Source organism: Anomaloglossus baeobatrachus, chromosome 1 (assembly GCF_048569485.1).
Source record: "Anomaloglossus baeobatrachus isolate aAnoBae1 chromosome 1, aAnoBae1.hap1, whole genome shotgun sequence".
Lineage (NCBI taxonomy): Eukaryota > Metazoa > Chordata > Amphibia > Anura > Aromobatidae > Anomaloglossus > Anomaloglossus baeobatrachus.
In genome coordinates this window covers 198376584-198390001 of record NC_134353.1, presented here as the reverse complement: position 1 = coordinate 198390001, position 13418 = coordinate 198376584, and positions in this window count along the sequence as shown.

Below are 13418 nucleotides of genomic sequence, written 5' to 3'. Positions count from 1 at the left end.
AGCAGGGGCCAGGTCGTTGCTGGATGTCACACACAGCGACGGGACGTCGCTGCAACGTCACAGAAAATGGTGACGTAGCAGCGACGTCGTTGTCATTGTCGCTGTGTGTGACACCAGCTTAAGTCATGGGCCCTACTAGTCACTCTGTCTCCCCTCTCATTCTGCTGCTGTACTGTATGCCACAGACCTAAAGTTACTTGTGGCCTGCACAAAGTCTTTCCCTCTCTCTCTATCTTTATCTCTTCTTAATTTTCACTTTTTTTAAGAAGCACTTTTGCATTATTTCTGCATAGGGAGGTATTTGAAAAATTATAACCTTCCTACAGAGGCATTAAGATTTTGAAGGAGGCAAAAAAGAAGGTACTATATTACGAAAGACATATAATTTGTGGCTGAAAGAAAGCATTACAGGAAATCTGCCAGCTGCTTTTTGTTATCTAATCTGAAGACAGCAGTCTGTAGGGGTTAAACATGGATTTCAGAAATGTCTCTCTTAGGGTGCCTTCACACTTTAGCGATGCAGCAGCGATCCGACCAGCGATCTGACCTGGTCAGGATCACTGCTGCATCGCTACATGGTCGCTGGTGAGCTGTCAAACAGGCAGATCTCACCAGCGACCAGTGACCAGCCCCCGGCCAGCAGCGACGTGCAAGCGACCCTGCGCTTGCACGGAGCCGGCGTCTGGAAGCTGCGGAGACTGGTAACTAAGGTAAACATCGGGTATGGTTACCCGATGTTTACATTAGTTACCAGCGCACACCGCTTAGCTTTGCTCTCCTAGCTACAGTACACATCGGGTTAATTAACCCGATGTGTAATGCAGCTACATGTGCAGAGAGCAGGGAGCCGCGCACACTGTTTAGCGCTGGCTCCTTGCTCTCCTAGCTACAGTACACATCGGGTTAATTAACCCGATGTGTAGTGCAGTTACATGTGCAGAGAGCCGGAGCCGGCAGCACAGGCAGCGTGAGAGCTGCGGAGGCTGGTAACTAAGGTAAATATCGGGTAACCACCTTGGTTACCCGACGTTTATCTTGGTTACAGCTTACCGCAGCTGCCAGACGCCGGCTCCTGCTCCCTGCTCGCTTCATTCGTCACTCTCTCGCTGTCACACACAGCGATCTGTGTGTCACAGTGGGAGAGCGCCTTTGAAGAAAACGATCCAGGGCTGTGTGTAACGAGCAGCGATCTCGCAGCAGGGGCCAGATCGCTGCTCAGTGTCACACACAGCAAGATCGCTAATGAGGTCACTGCTGCGTCACAAAAAGCGTGACTCAGCAGCGATCTCGGCAGCGAGCTCGCTGTGTGTGAAGCACCCCTTAGGCCCCCTTCACACGTCCGTGATACACGTGCGTGTTTGGTCCGTTTCCGTATATACCGGAGACACGGCCAAACGTGCACCAATGTTAATCTATGATTGTGGTCACACGTGCGTTATTTCATTATGTCCGTGTGTGCGTGTCCGTGATCCGTATGTGTTTGCGTTTTGCATGGATGCATGTCCGTTATCTGCACGGAGCACGCACACATGGACACAATGAAAGTCTATGGGTATGTGGGTATGTGCACACACGTTAGTAAACACATATGCATCTACCTATAGTCCGTATCCGTTTGGTGTTTTTATTTCTAGTGATGTCGGCTATTCTTTCTATTTCTGTGTATGTCGGTCAATCTCCCTGAGTCCGTCAGTCGGTCTCTCTGTCGGTCTCTCTGTCCCTCTCTCACAGTCTGTCGGTCTGTTTCCCCCCCTCTCTCATACTTACCGTTCCCCGATCACCGGCGCGGCGCTGCACGGCATTCACACTGCTGCGGCGGCTTTTACTATTTTGAAAAAGCCGGCCGCTCATTAAACAATCTCCTATTCCCTGCTTTCCCCGCCCACCGGCGCCTATGAATGGTTGCAGTGAGACACGCCCCCACACTGAGTGACAGGTGCCTCACTGCACCCAATCACAGCAGCCGGTGGGCGTGTCTATACTGCAAAAAAAACCAAGGACAAAATTGTAGAAAAAATACCCTGACTATAAATAAATAAATTGCAAGTGCTTAATAAACAGGGTACTTAGTATATACATTTTTGCAAAAAGGTAAGAAGCTGTCTCACCTCGTCACGGTGTACCCATCTGAGACAGTCCCTAACCTACTAAAGTTAAAAACATATTTTGTACCTGACTAGTGTCATGTCAAAACTTCAATATGGATGGTAAAGTGGTTAGCTGGGTCCCAGATTAAATACACAGCAAAAAGTGAGAAGCAGGTAATTGTTCAGCCTCAGTATCAGGAGGGCTGCACCCCCAACTTGCATTAAAGCAAGATAACAGACAAAAAAAACAAAAAACTGAGCTGTGACAAAATGTTCAATAAACATGCAACATTACAAGCATGTGAATTGCAGCCACAAGACTAGAAAAAAACCAAGGAGAAAATTGTAGAAAAAATACCCTGACTATAAATAAATAAATTGCAAACCTACTAAAGTTAAAAACATATTTTGTACCTGATGTTGCATGTTTATTGAACATTTTGTCACAGCTCAGTTTTTTGTTTTTTTTGTCTGTTATCTTGCTTTAATGCAAGTTGGGGGTGCAGCCCTCCTGATACTGAGGCTGAACAATTACCTGCTTCTCACTTTTTGCTGTGTATTTAATCTGGGACCCAGCTAACCACTTTACCATCCATATTGAAGTTTTGACATGACACTAGTCAGGTACAAAATATGTTTTTAACTTTAGTAGGTTAGGGACTGTCTCAGATGGGTACACCGTGACGAGGTGAGACAGCTTCTTACCTTTTTGCAAAAATGTATATACTAAGTACCCTGTTTATTAAGCACTTGCAATTTATTTATTTATAGTCAGGGTATTTTTTCTACAATTTTCTCCTTGGTTTTTTTCTAGTCTTGAGGCTGCAATTCACATGCTTGTAATGTTGCATGTTTATTGAACATTTTGTCACAGCTCAGTTTTTTGTTTTTTTTGTCTGTTATCTTGCTTCAATGCAAGTTGGGGGTGCAGCCCTCCTGATACTGAGGCTGAACAATTACCTGCTTCTCACTTTTTGCTGTGTATTTAATCTGGGACCCAGCTAACCACTTTACCATCCATATTGAAGTTTTGACATGACACTAGTCAGGTACAAAATATGTTTTTAACTTTAGTAGGTTAGGGACTGTCTCAGATGGGTACACCGTGACGAGGTGAGACAGCTTCTTACCTTTTTGCAAAAATGTATATACTAAGTACCCTGTTTATTAAGCACTTGCAATTTATTTATTTATAGTCAGGGTATTTTTTCTACAATTTTCTCCTTGTTTTTTTTCTAGTCTTGAGGCTGCAATTCACAAGCTTGTAATGTTGCATGTTTATTGAACATTTTGTCACAGCTCAGTTTTTTGTTTTTTTTGTCTGTTATCTTGCTTTAATGCAAGTTGGGGGTGCAGCCCTCCTGATACTGAGGCTGAACAATTACCTGCTTCTCACTTTTTGCTGTGTATTTAATCTGGGACCCAGCTAACCACTTTACCATCCATATTGAAGTTTTGACATGACACTAGTCAGGTACAAAATATGTTTTTAACTTTAGTAGGTTAGAGACTGTCTCAGATGGGTACACCGTGACGAGGTGAGACAGCTTCTTACCTTTTTGCAAAAATGTATATACTAAGTACCCTGTTTATTAAGCACTTGCAATTTATTTATTTATAGTCAGGGTATTTTTTCTACAATTTTCTCCTTGGTTTTTTTCTAGTCTTGAGGCTGCAATTCACATGCTTGTAATGTTGCATGTTTATTGAACATTTTGTCACAGCTCAGTTTTTTGTTTTTATTGTCTGTTATCTTGCTTTAATGCAAGTTGGGGGTGCAGCCCTCCTGATACTGAGGCTGAACAATTACCTGCTTCTCACTTTTTGCTGTGTATTTAATCTGGGACCCAGCTAACCACTTTACCATCCATATTGAAGTTTTGACATGACACTAGTCAGGTACAAAATATGTTTTTAACTTTAGTAGGTTAGGGACTGTCTCAGATGGGTACACCGTGACGAGGTGAGACAGCTTCTTACCTTTTTGCAAAAATGTATATACTAAGTACCCTGTTTATTAAGCACTTGCAATTTATTCATTTATAGTCAGGGTATTTTTTCTACAATTTTCTCCTTGTTTTTTTTCTAGTCTTGAGGCTGCAATTCACATGCTTGTAATGTTGCATGTTTATTGAACATTTTGGCACAGCTCAGTTTTTTGTTTTTTTTGTCTGTTATCTTGCTTTAATGCAAGTTGGGGGTGCAGCCCTCCTGATACTGAGGCTGAACAATTACCTGCTTCTCACTTTTTGCTGTGTATTTAATCTGGGACCCAGCTAACCACTTTACCATCCATATTGAAGTTTTGACATGACACTAGTCAGGTACAAAATATGTTTTTAACTTTAGTAGGTTAGGGACTGTCTCAGATGGGTACACCGTGACGAGGTGAGACAGCTTCTTACCTTTTTGCAAAAATGTATATACTAAGTACCCTGTTTATTAAGCACTTGCAATTTATTTATTTATAGTCAGGGTATTTTTTCTACAATTTTCTCCTTGGTTTTTTTCTAGTCTTGAGGCTGCAATTCACATGCTTGTAATGTTGCATGTTTATTGAACATTTTGTCACAGCTCAGTTTTTTGTTTTTTTTGTCTGTTATCTTGCTTTAATGCAAGTTGGGGGTGCAGCCCTCCTGATACTGAGGCTGAACAATTACCTGCTTCTCACTTTTTGCTGTGTATTTAATCTGGGACCCAGCTAACCACTTTACCATCCATATTGAAGTTTTGACATGACACTAGTCAGGTACAAAATATGTTTTTAACTTTAGTAGGTTAGGGACTGTCTCAGATGGGTACACCGTGACGAGGTGAGACAGCTTCTTACCTTTTTGCAAAAATGTATATACTAAGTACCCTGTTTATTAAGCACTTGCAATTTATTTATTTATAGTCAGGGTATTTTTTCTACAATTTTCTCCTTGGTTTTTTTCTAGTCTTGAGGCTGCAATTCACATGCTTGTAATGTTGCATGTTTATTGAACATTTTGTCACAGCTCAGTTTTTTGTTTTTTTTGTCTGTTATCTTGCTTTAATGCAAGTTGGGGGTGCAGCCCTCCTGATACTGAGGCTGAACAATTACCTTCTTCTCACTTTTTGCTGTGTATTTAATCTGGGACCCAGCTAACCACTTTACCATCCATATTGAAGTTTTGACATGACACCAGTCAGGTACAAAATATGTTTTTAACTTTAGTAGGTTAGGGACTGTCTCAGATGGGTACACCGTGACGAGGTGAGACAGCTTCTTACATTTTTGCAAAAATGTATATACTAAGTACCCTGTTTATTAAGCACTTGCAATTTATTTATTTATAGTCAGGGTATTTTTTCTACAATTTTCTCCTTGGTTTTTTTCTAGTCTTGAGGCTGCAATTCACATGCTTGTAATGTTGCATGTTTATTGAACATTTTGTCACAGCTCAGTTTTTTGTTTTTTTTTGTCTGTTATCTTGCTTTAATGCAAGTTGGGGGTGCAGCCCTCCTGATACTGAGGCTGAACAATTACCTGCTTCTCACTTTTTGCTGTGTATTTAATCTGGGACCCAGCTAACCACTTTACCATCCATATTGAAGTTTTGACATGACACTAGTCAGGTACAAAATATGTTTTTAACTTTAGTAGGTTAGGGACTGTCTCAGATGGGTACACCGTGACGAGGTGAGACAGCTTCTTACCTTTTTGCAAAAATGTATATACTAAGTACCCTGTTTAATAAGCACTTGCAATTTATTTATTTATAGTCAGGGTATTTTTTCTACAATTTTCTCCTTGGTTTTTTTCTAGTCTTGAGGCTGCAATTCACATGCTTGTAATGTTGCATGTTTATTGAACATTTTGTCACAGCTCAGTTTTTTTTTTTTTGTCTGTTATCTTGCTTTAATGCAAGTTGGGGGTGCAGCCCTCCTGATACTGAGGCTGAACAATTACCTGCTTCTCACTTTTTGCTGTGTATTTAATCTGGGACCCAGCTAACCACTTTACCATCCATATTGAAGTTTTGACATGACACCAGTCAGGTACAAAATATGTTTTTAACTTTAGTAGGTTAGGGACTGTCTCAGATGGGTACACCGTGACGAGGTGAGACAGCTTCTTACCTTTTTGCAAAAATGTATATACTAAGTACCCTGTTTATTAAGCACTTGCAATTTATTTATTTATAGTCAGGGTATTTTTTCTACAATTTTCTCCTTGGTTTTTTTCTAGTCTTGAGGCTGCAATTCACATGCTTGTAATGTTGCATGTTTATTGAACATTTTGTCACAGCTCAGTTTTTTGTTTTTTTTGTCTGTTATCTTGCTTTAATGCAAGTTGGGGGTGCAGCCCTCCTGATACTGAGGCTGAACAATTACCTGCTTCTCACTTTTTGCTGTGTATTTAATCTGGGACCCAGCTAACCACTTTACCATCCATATTGAAGTTTTGACATGACACTAGTCAGGTACAAAATATGTTTTTAACTTTAGTAGGTTAGGGACTGTCTCAGATGGGTACACCGTGACGAGGTGAGACAGCTTCTTACCTTTTTGCAAAAATGTATATACTAAGTACCCTGTTTATTAAGCACTTGCAATTTATTTATTTATAGTCAGGGTATTTTTTCTACAATTTTCTCCTTGGTTTTTTTCTAGTCTTGAGGCTGCAATTCACATGCTTGTAATGTTGCATGTTTATTGAACATTTTGTCACAGCTCAGTTTTTTGTTTTTTTTGTCTGTTATCTTGCTTTAATGCAAGTTGGGGGTGCAGCCCTCCTGATACTGAGGCTGAACAATTACCTGCTTCTCACTTTTTGCTGTGTATTTAATCTGGGACCCAGCTAACCACTTTACCATCCATATTGAAGTTTTGACATGACACCAGTCAGGTACAAAATATGTTTTTAACTTTAGTAGGTTAGGGACTGTCTCAGATGGGTACACCGTGACGAGGTGAGACAGCTTCTTACCTTTTTGCAAAAATGTATATACTAAGTACCCTGTTTATTAAGCACTTGCAATTTATTTATTTATAGTCAGGGTATTTTTTCTACAATTTTCTCCTTGGTTTTTTTCTAGTCTTGAGGCTGCAATTCACATGCTTGTAATGTTGCATGTTTATTGAACATTTTGTCACAGCTCAGTTTTTTGGTTTTTTTTGTCTGTTATCTTGCTTTAATGCAAGTTGGGGGTGCAGCCCTCCTGATACTGAGGCTGAACAATTACCTGCTTCTCACTTTTTGCTGTGTATTTAATCTGGGACCCAGCTAACCACTTTACCATCCATATTGAAGTTTTGACATGACACTAGTCAGGTACAAAATATGTTTTTAACTTTAGTAGGTTAGGGACTGTCTCAGATGGGTACACCGTGACGAGGTGAGACAGCTTCTTACCTTTTTGCAAAAATGTATATACTAAGTACCCTGTTTAATAAGCACTTGCAATTTATTTATTTATAGTCAGGGTATTTTTTCTACAATTTTCTCCTTGGTTTTTTTCTAGTCTTGAGGCTGCAATTCACATGCTTGTAATGTTGCATGTTTATTGAACATTTTGTCACAGCTCAGTTTTTTTTTTTTTTTGTCTGTTATCTTGCTTTAATGCAAGTTGGGGGTGCAGCCCTCCTGATACTGAGGCTGAACAATTACCTGCTTCTCACTTTTTGCTGTGTATTTAATCTGGGACCCAGCTAACCACTTTACCATCCATATTGAAGTTTTGACATGACACCAGTCAGGTACAAAATATGTTTTTAACTTTAGTAGGTTAGGGACTGTCTCAGATGGGTACACCGTGATGAGGTGAGACAGCTTCTTACCTTTTTGCAAAAATGTATATACTAAGTACCCTGTTTATTAAGCACTTGCAATTTATTTATTTATAGTCAGGGTATTTTTTCTACAATTTTCTCCTTGGTTTTTTTCTAGTCTTGAGGCTGCAATTCACATGCTTGTAATGTTGCATGTTTATTGAACATTTTGTCACAGCTCAGTTTTTTGTTTTTTTTGTCTGTTATCTTGCTTTAATGCAAGTTGGGGGTGCAGCCCTCCTGATACTGAGGCTGAACAATTACCTGCTTCTCACTTTTTGCTGTGTATTTAATCTGGGACCCAGCTAACCACTTTACCATCCATATTGAAGTTTTGACATGACACTAGTCAGGTACAAAATATGTTTTTAACTTTAGTAGGTTAGGGTCTGTCTCAGATGGGTACACCGTGACGAGGTGAGACAGCTTCTTACCTTTTTGCAAAAATGTATATACTAAGTACCCTGTTTATTAAGCACTTGCAATTTATTTATTTATAGTCAGGGTATTTTTTCTACAATTTTCTCCTTGGTTTTTTTCTAGTCTTGAGGCTGCAATTCACATGCTTGTAATGTTGCATGTTTATTGAACATTTTGTCACAGCTCAGTTTTTTGTTTTTTTTGTCTGTTATCTTGCTTTAATGCAAGTTGGGGGTGCAGCCCTCCTGATACTGAGGCTGAACAATTACCTGCTTCTCACTTTTTGCTGTGTATTTAATCTGGGACCCAGCTAACCACTTTACCATCCATATTGAAGTTTTGACATGACACTAGTCAGGTACAAAATATGTTTTTAACTTTAGTAGGTTAGGGACTGTCTCAGATGGGTACACCATGACGAGGTGAGACAGCTTCTTACCTTTTTGCAAAAATGTATATACTAAGTACCCTGTTTATTAAGCACTTGCAATTTATTTATTTATAGTCAGGGTATTTTTTCTACAATTTTCTCCTTGGTTTTTTTCTAGTCTTGAGGCTGCAATTCACATGCTTGTAATGTTGCATGTTTATTGAACATTTTGTCACAGCTCAGTTTTTTGTTTTTTTTGTCTGTTATCTTGCTTTAATGCAAGTTGGGGGTGCAGCCCTCCTGATACTGAGGCTGAACAATTACCTGCTTCTCACTTTTTGCTGTGTATTTAATCTGGGACCCAGCTAACCACTTTACCATCCATATTGAAGTTTTGACATGACACTAGTCAGGTACAAAATATGTTTTTAACTTTAGTAGGTTAGGGACTGTCTCAGATGGGTACACCGTGACGAGGTGAGACAGCTTCTTACCTTTTTGCAAAAATGTATATACTAAGTACCCTGTTTATTAAGCACTTGCAATTTATTTATTTATAGTCAGGGTATTTTTTCTACAATTTTCTCCTTGTTTTTTTTCTAGTCTTGAGGCTGCAATTCACATGCTTGTAATGCTGCATGTTTATTGAACATTTTGTCACAGCTCAGTTTTTTGTTTTTTTTGTCTGTTATCTTGCTTTAATGCAAGTTGGGGGTGCAGCCCTCCTGATACTGAGGCTGAACAATTACCTGCTTCTCACTTTTTGCTGTGTATTTAATCTGGGACCCAGCTAACCACTTTACCATCCATATTGAAGTTTTGACATGACACCAGTCAGGTACAAAATATGTTTTTAACTTTAGTAGGTTAGGGACTGTCTCAGATGGGTACACCGTGACGAGGTGAGACAGCTTCTTACCTTTTTGCAAAAATGTATATACTAAGTACCCTGTTTATTAAGCACTTGCAATTTATTTATTTATAGTCAGGGTATTTTTTCTACAATTTTCTCCTTGGTTTTTTTCTAGTCTTGAGGCTGCAATTCACATGCTTGTAATGTTGCATGTTTATTGAACATTTTGTCACAGCTCAGTTTTTTGTTTTTTTTTGTCTGTTATCTTGCTTTAATGCAAGTTGGGGGTGCAGCCCTCCTGATACTGAGGCTGAACAATTACCTGCTTCTCACTTTTTGCTGTGTATTTAATCTGGGACCCAGCTAACCACTTTACCATCCATATTGAAGTTTTGACATGACACTAGTCAGGTACAAAATATGTTTTTAACTTTAGTAGGTTAGGGACTGTCTCAGATGGGTACACCGTGACGAGGTGAGACAGCTTCTTACCTTTTTGCAAAAATGTATATACTAAGTACCCTGTTTATTAAGCACTTGCAATTTATTTATTTATAGTCAGGGTATTTTTTTCTACAATTTTCTCCTTGGTTTTTTTCTAGTCTTGAGGCTGCAATTCACATGCTTGTAATGTTGCATGTTTATTGAACATTTTGTCACAGCTCAGTTTTTTGTTTTTTTTGTCTGTTATCTTGCTTTAATGCAAGTTGGGGGTGCAGCCCTCCTGATACTGAGGCTGAACAATTACCTGCTTCTCACTTTTTGCTGTGTATTTAATCTGGGACCCAGCTAACCACTTTACCATCCATATTGAAGTTTTGACATGACACCAGTCAGGTACAAAATATGTTTTTAACTTTAGTAGGTTAGGGACTGTCTCAGATGGGTACACCGTGACGAGGTGAGACAGCTTCTTACCTTTTTGCAAAAATGTATATACTAAGTACCCTGTTTATTAAGCACTTGCAATTTATTTATTTATAGTCAGGGTATTTTTTCTACAATTTTCTCCTTGGTTTTTTTCTAGTCTTGAGGCTGCAATTCACATGCTTGTAATGTTGCATGTTTATTGAACATTTTGTCACAGCTCAGTTTTTTGTTTTTTTTGTCTGTTATCTTGCTTTAATGCAAGTTGGGGGTGCAGCCCTCCTGATACTGAGGCTGAACAATTACCTGCTTCTCACTTTTTGCTGTGTATTTAATCTGGGACCCAGCTAACCACTTTACCATCCATATTGAAGTTTTGACATGACACTAGTCAGGTACAAAATATGTTTTTAACTTTAGTAGGTTAGGGACTGTCTCAGATGGGTACACCGTGACGAGGTGAGACAGCTTCTTACCTTTTTGCAAAAATGTATATACTAAGTACCCTGTTTATTAAGCACTTGCAATTTATTTATTTATAGTCAGGGTATTTTTTCTACAATTTTCTCCTTGGTTTTTTTCTAGTCTTGAGGCTGCAATTCACATGCTTGTAATGTTGCATGTTTATTGAACATTTTGTCACAGCTCAGTTTTTTGTTTTTTTTGTCTGTTATCTTGCTTTAATGCAAGTTGGGGGTGCAGCCCTCCTGATACTGAGGCTGAACAATTACCTGCTTCTCACTTTTTGCTGTGTATTTAATCTGGGACCCAGCTAACCACTTTACCATCCATATTGAAGTTTTGACATGACACTAGTCAGGTACAAAATATGTTTTTAACTTTAGTAGGTTAGGGACTGTCTCAGATGGGTAGACCGTGACGAGGTGAGACAGCTTCTTACCTTTTTGCAAAAATGTATATACTAAGTACCCTGTTTATTATTATGCACTTGCAATTTATTTATTTATAGTCAGGGTATTTTTTCTACAATTTTCTCCTTGGTTTTTTTCTAGTCTTGAGGCTGCAATTCACATGCTTGTAATGTTGCATGTTTATTGAACATTTTGTCACAGCTCAGTTTTTTGTTTTTTTTGTCTGTTATCTTGCTTTAATGCAAGTTGGGGGTGCAGCCCTCCTGATACTGAGGCTGAACAATTACCTGCTTCTCACTTTTTGCTGTGTATTTAATCTGGGACCCAGCTAACCACTTTACCATCCATATTGAAGTTTTGACATGACACTAGTCAGGTACAAAATATGTTTTTAACTTTAGTAGGTTAGGGACTGTCTCAGATGGGTACACCGTGACGAGGTGAGACAGCTTCTTACCTTTTTGCAAAAATGTATATACTAAGTACCCTGTTTATTAAGCACTTGCAATTTATTTATTTATAGTCAGGGTATTTTTTCTACAATTTTCTCCTTGGTTTTTTTCTAGTCTTGAGGCTGCAATTCACATGCTTGTAATGTTGCATGTTTATTGAACATTTTGTCACAGCTCAGTTTTTTGTTTTTTTTGTCTGTTATCTTGCTTTAATGCAAGTTGGGGGTGCAGCCCTCCTGATACTGAGGCTGAACAATTACCTGCTTCTCACTTTTTGCTGTGTATTTAATCTGGGACCCAGCTAACCACTTTACCATCCATATTGAAGTTTTGACATGACACTAGTCAGGTACAAAATATGTTTTTAACTTTAGTAGGTTAGGGACTGTCTCAGATGGGTACACCGTGACGAGGTGAGACAGCTTCTTACCTTTTTGCAAAAATGTATATACTAAGTACCCTGTTTATTAAGCACTTGCAATTTATTTATTTATAGTCAGGGTATTTGTTCTACAATTTTCTCCTTGGTTTTTTCTAGTCTTGAGGCTGCAATTCACATGCTTGTAATGTTGCATGTTTATTGAACATTTTGTCACAGCTCAGTTTTTTGTTTTTTTTGTCTGTTATCTTGCTTCAATGCAAGTTGGGGGTGCAGCCCTCCTGATACTGAGGCTGAACAATTACCTGCTTCTCACTTTTTGCTGTGTATTTAATCTGGGACCCAGCTAACCACTTTACCATCCATATTGAAGTTTTGACATGACACTAGTCAGGTACAAAATATGTTTTTAACTTTAGTAGGTTAGGGACTGTCTCAGATGGGTACACCGTGACGAGGTGAGACAGCTTCTTACCTTTTTGCAAAAATGTATATACTAAGTACCCTGTTTATTAAGCACTTGCAATTTATTTATTTATAGTCAGGGTATTTTTTCTACAATTTTCTCCTTGTTTTTTTTCTAGTCTTGAGGCTGCAATTCACAAGCTTGTAATGTTGCATGTTTATTGAACATTTTGTCACAGCTCAGTTTTTTGTTTTTTTTGTCTGTTATCTTGCTTTAATGCAAGTTGGGGGTGCAGCCCTCCTGATACTGAGGCTGAACAATTACCTGCTTCTCACTTTTTGCTGTGTATTTAATCTGGGACCCAGCTAACCACTTTACCATCCATATTGAAGTTTTGACATGACACTAGTCAGGTACAAAATATGTTTTTAACTTTAGTAGGTTAGAGACTGTCTCAGATGGGTACACCGTGACGAGGTGAGACAGCTTCTTACCTTTTTGCAAAAATGTATATACTAAGTACCCTGTTTATTAAGCACTTGCAATTTATTTATTTATAGTCAGGGTATTTTTTCTACAATTTTCTCCTTGGTTTTTTTCTAGTCTTGAGGCTGCAATTCACATGCTTGTAATGTTGCATGTTTATTGAACATTTTGTCACAGCTCAGTTTTTTGTTTTTATTGTCTGTTATCTTGCTTTAATGCAAGTTGGGGGTGCAGCCCTCCTGATACTGAGGCTGAACAATTACCTGCTTCTCACTTTTTGCTGTGTATTTAATCTGGGACCCAGCTAACCACTTTACCATCCATATTGAAGTTTTGACATGACACTAGTCAGGTACAAAATATGTTTTTAACTTTAGTAGGTTAGGGACTGTCTCAGATGGGTACACCGTGACGAGGTGAGACAGCTTCT